Source organism: Enhydra lutris, unplaced genomic scaffold (assembly GCF_002288905.1).
Source record: "Enhydra lutris kenyoni isolate GAN:26980312 unplaced genomic scaffold, ASM228890v2 scaffoldscaffold5, whole genome shotgun sequence".
Taxonomy (NCBI): domain Eukaryota; kingdom Metazoa; phylum Chordata; class Mammalia; order Carnivora; family Mustelidae; genus Enhydra; species Enhydra lutris.
The window spans coordinates 18,999,519-19,005,100 of NW_019154089.1; positions in this window are offsets into that span (position 1 = coordinate 18,999,519).

Consider the following 5,582-nt stretch of genomic DNA (forward strand, 5'->3'; position numbering starts at 1 on the left):
ATTCATTCTTATGTGGCTGTCCAGCTGTTGCAGTCTCATTCGGTGAAAATATCTTTTTTTTCCTTCCGTCAGATGGTTTTTGTACCCTTGTCAAAATGAGCGGACAACAGGTGTATACGTCTCTCAAACCTGTTGCACTGGCCCCTACAACTACCTTTGTGTAAGTCTTACACTGTCTTAATTACTGTTGCTTGTAGTAAGTTTTGAGATCAGGAGGCGGTGGAGGTCCTTCTACTTTGTTCTCCACCCCCTCCCGCAGGATTGTTTTGTCTATTCTGGATTCCTCCTAGGTCCATATGAATTTTGAATCAGCAAGTCAATGTCTACAAAGTCATCATCGGGGATCCTATCAAAAATTGCACTGACTCTGGATCAGTCTGGGGAGTACTGTCATGTCCACAGTGTTAAGTGATCTGATGCAGGACCATGGGAATACAGTCATTTTTGAAGGACATTCTTTTTGCTCCTTGTCTTTGTGACCCAGGGAGCCAGCCGATAGTGCCAATTGTGTTCTTTCCATGGGCTCATTAGAAAACAGTTGAGCGGGGTGGGGGTGATGAGGGCACCTGGGTGGCTCAGTCCGTTAACTGTCTGCCTTTGGCTTGGGTCATGATCCCGGGGTCCTGGGATCGAGTCCTGTGTTGGGCTCCTCACTTGATGGGGAGTTTCCTTCTCCCTCTGCCCCTCCCCACCACTCATGCTCTTTCTCTCTCTTAAACACACACACACACACACACACACACACACACACAGTAGTGAAGGGCCACCACAGATTCTTGCTTACGGCAGCCTCTTTGAGGCCCCGGTCTGGGGGCAGTGCCAGGAAGCCAAGGCCTTATCTGTGGCCTCTTACTGGGAGCAGGTCAAGGGGAGGATCTATGCAGGTGAGGAGAGACCAGGCTTGGCTTGCTTGAAGTGAGCACCTTTAACACAGCTGGCAATGTCTCCCACAGGTGCCAGCCAGTCTACTCCTTCCAGAATGCAGGTCTCTCTGTAGCTCTGATGGGACAAACACCTGGACGTCTCACAGAAGTGACCACCTGCTCCAGCCAGGCACAGACAGGGTCGGCCCCTCCAGGAAAGGACCAGAAGAGAGCTGCCATTTCATAAAACTGTCAGGACAGGAGCAGGTCTGACCCTTTACCTCCAGCCGTGATGTGTGGCCCACGTTCCTCCCTCGGGCACTACTTTTACTTGTTTTTGTTTTGGTTTGTTCTGAGCCATAATCATATATTCCCTGTACTCTTGTTCACTTAACATGTTTTCTTGACACCAACTCACAGCCGTTTAAAATAAACAGATTTGACCTTCATGTCATTACTTTGGAAAGCGAACCAGCATCACTTGCCATAGAGAGACGGTAACTGTAAAAATAAACACAATAAAACAAACTGTTATTCGATTATTGTTGGATATCATCTCCTCAAAAGGCTGTGAGCCTGGTGGAGAAGGGAGATTAGCCGGATTAGGGAGGTGCTGAGGCCCGGCAGGCACCCAGCTGGGGATTTGTCCTCAGCTAAAACCAGTCCTGACCAGGGAAAAGACAAACTTTCACCCACAGATCAGTGTTATTCACATCATCAGCCTTGTCCACAAGCCACCTGCAGTAATCCCGTGTGCGCCACGCTGTGTGTCCCATGTGCTCGGACACACTCTTTCCTTCGATAATGCTTCACGTGAATGGTGCGGAGAATGCAGTGATCTCCATTATACATGCGATGAGAAACTTGAGGCCTCGGGGACAGGGGCAGGAGCCAGGATTTGGATCGAAGCAGTCACTTTCCAAAACACACAATAGTTTTCTTGTCCATTGGGTCCTCTCTCCTACAAGTCAGCTTCTGGGACCCCAGCATGGAAGAGCTGGGCTTAAGAGCTGAGCACCCCAAGTTCATGCCATGTCCCTCTTCGTGTCAGTAGTCTCTCTCCCACACAACTGCGACTGAATTGCACCCCCCTCCCACAAATCCAGAGGTTGAAGCCCTAACCCCCCGTGTGACTTTATTTGGAGATAGGGTTTTAGGAGGTAATTAAGGTTAAATGAGGTCATAAGCATGGGCCCCTAATCCAATAGGACTGTAGCCTTATAGGAAGAGGAAGACACCAGAAATGTCTCTCTTTGCCCTGTGAGGTCCCAGCCAGAAGCGACCATCCGCAAGCCAGGAAGAAGAGCATGTTGGTGCCCCAATCTCAGACTCCAGCCTCCAGAATGTAATAAAGAAACATCTGTTGTTAAACCTCCAGTCTGTGGTATTTTGTCATGGCAGCCCGAGCTAAGACCCCAGATCTGGGGGGTTTGGGAATCTATGTTATCCCTGATCTGCTCTCATGGACGCCCCATGACAATAGCCCATGGAACTAACCTGGCCCCTCGCTGCTGCTCTGTCACTAAGGTAGGGCCTCAGTCCCTGCGTCCATCATCTGGGAAGTGGAGAAGAGCCAACCTCATCCACCTCTCAGGGTCGTTTTGGGCCTCAAAATACGATCGTGGATGTAACAGAGACGGTCAAAGCTAAAAGGAGCTCAGGAGTTCATTTTATCCCACTCTTTCCTCTTCCAGGTGAGTAGCTGAGGGGCGGAAGGGCCTGGGCTGCATCGGGCTCGGCCAGAACTCCAGCGGGGGTGCCCCCAGTCTGATGCTTCCTCCAGGCCGCCACACTGAATGTAAGAGCTGCTGGAGAGAGTGAGATGCCTCCTTGGGGAGCCGAAGAAGGAATCGTCTGTGTCCAAACTCCCCATGTCTTGGATGCTGTCCCCTCCCGGGAGCTCCACAGTTCCAGTGCTGAAATGGCAGGTTATGCTCTCTTCCCACAGTTATCCCTGGATTAGCATCCCATCTTCCGTTCCTCTGCTCCACGTGCCCGACGGCAGAGCCACCGCTGGGGTCCAAGAGAGGATGGGGACGTCACCTCAAACTCCGGAAGAAAGTGCCCTCCCCACCCTTCTTCGTCCCATGAAACTCCCTGCTGGAAGGATGCCTGTCTTGTATTTGGGGCACCATTTGCTTCTGACCATTGTTTCCTTCAAAATGTGAGGCATATTCTAGACTATGGTCACCTTCCCTCCCTTCTCCCAGGAGGGGAGGCAGCTGAAGGGAATTGGGAGAGCAGGGCCCAGCCAGGAGGGAGGACCTGGTCACAGAGCTCGGCAGGATGGAAGGACCGCCATCCATGTGCCCTGGTGTCTGGTACCTGGCAACCTTTCTGTGCAGCCCGGTCCTGGCGAGGCAGTCCTAGTGTGAAGATTCGTGTTACTGTTATCCCTATTATGTGTTTTGTTGAAAGACCCTGGGCTTGTGAGCCAGACCGATCTGGGCACAAGTCTTGCCTTTGCGGAAATGTGAGCTGAACAGTGCCTTGAAGACACACCTTGAATAACGCCTACCTCATGGGATTTTAGTATTTGGCTCATGGCAGGAGTTGAAACTATCGGAGCTGCTGACATAAGCCCTTGCCTGTATCAGCACTTAGAAGTTTCTAAAGCATGTTCAGATGCCATATCCAAATCCGGGTTTATTTTAGAGAAGGGGAAACTGAGGCCCGGAGGGAGAGGCTTCGAGGTGTGCAGTGTTCAGTGGCAGGAGCGGGACTTGCAGCCATGGCTGTGGGTGAAGGGAACAGCTCTTCTGGGCGGCTGTGAGCCGACGTCCTTCCCACGCTCTCTGTCACTGGGTGCAGAAGCAGCGACCCTCCCACTCCATCTTTCTGAGCCTTTTCTCCAAGGTAAAGCTAGCAGCTGGTTGTCCACAGGAAACGTAGATCTGTGGCAGGCCTGGGTCTGAGAGATTGAGAGTTTCTGTCTCCTTTATTTTCTCCAGTGCTGTGTGCTGGGAGCTCTGAGGATTGTTCTGGATCCTGGGAACCATAGTTGGGGGGAGGGTCCTTAGGAACCACGGGGCCCTGGGAAGAGCCGGTAAGTTTGCTGGTCCACACTGGGAACAGCATTAGGTCCTTTGAAGCCTGGGAACCATAGGCTGAAGGTTAGTGACCTATGCAAAGCACCGAGGTTGGGGAGAAGTCTGCCGTCTCCTCATAGGCGAGACACAGGAGGTTTCCAGAAGCAGCCAGTCCATCCCGGCAAGGATGCAGAAGGTGGGCTGTGTGCTTGGGTAAGGAAGGACCCCATGTCACTGCCGCAGCTCCTCTTGTCTGTAGCCTCTAGCCATTAGAGAGGAAGCAACAAACTTGTATAGCATGACCCAAATTGTATGTCCATTTCCTTGTCACTGGGCCATTAAAGATCAGGAGCTACGGTGGGGGGGACCAGATGGGGATTTCTCAGAAAGCCAGACTCTCCTGACCGCCCTGTGTGCTGGGCATTTTCACTTCCACATTCTCCTTTAACTCTTGAAGGACTGTTTCCTAGAGCTTTTGGAGGGAGTCCTGCCCAGCCCACAACTTGGCTTCCGAGGTAGCCTTCAGAACTGTAAGAGAGTACATTTCTGTTGTGTCTGTCCGCCCATTTTGTGGTAATTTGTTAGAACGTCTCTTAGAAATGAGGACGGGGGTGTCTGGGTTCTTCTGAGCCACAGAAGGAGTGAGCCAGTCAATGAAGGCTCCGTGTCATCGTCTGGGTCTAAGGATGTGACTTAGTCATAAATGCTACTGTTTATCAAGTGATTGCCCAATGCCGGTGCCTTACAATCTTACTGGATTTATTCCTCATGGCAACTCTGTGTGGGCTTAGTATCATTCCCTTTTTACAAGTAAGGACACTGAGGCTCCGGGAGGAGGTCGCTCGGATGGTAGCTTTGAACCCAGGCTGCGTGACTCCCAAGACTGTGCACTTTGCACCCATGAGGGGTTCGAGGAGTGAGGGCACAGATGAGCATTCTAGAGAGTTCCTGGCCTGACCCAGGACGGTCAGCTAGTGACATTTGAGGACAGAATGGTGGATTATGCTTCCTGTAGATCTGCTGAGGGGCTGGCAGCTCCCTGGGGTTTAAGGCTGGGGCACAGAAATTGCAAGTCCCTCTTTCTTACCCTGGCACGTAGGCAAGGGCTGAGCCTTGGCCTTGCTGCTGCCTCCTGCTGGCCCTGGGGATGGGTGGTGGATAAGCTGGGGGAGGAGTTTCGTTCTTTAAAAGATTACTTTTGTTGGCTTCATGTTTTTCTCCTTATAATAACGACAAAAGTTTGTTACCTTAAAAAAATGAGAAAATAGGGACAAGAGAGAAAAAAAGAGAAAGAGAGAGGGGGAGACTATAGGGAAAAGAAAAAGGGAACTTCTACCCATTTTAAGGTGATTATTAACCTGATCGGGTGGATACCTTCCCAGGTCTCCTTCCTTCTCCTGTTCTCTCTGTCCCCCTTCCTGTTTTGTTTGCTTCTTTCTCACTGGCCCTCTTGATCTCCTTCCCCTCTTTTCTCTCTGTGTATTTTGCTCCATGCATGTGAACAGGCAGAACATATATTTGCACACATAGGGTATGTGACATCAGGTTTCATCATGTGCTCCCCACCGACTTCCCTTCCAGCCCATGGCATCTTTCAGGGGGACCTGCGGGCTCGAGCTCATCCCTTTTATCAGTAGCTCATTGTCCCACAATCGCCACGGACCACTGTTTACTTACTGAGTGTTACGTT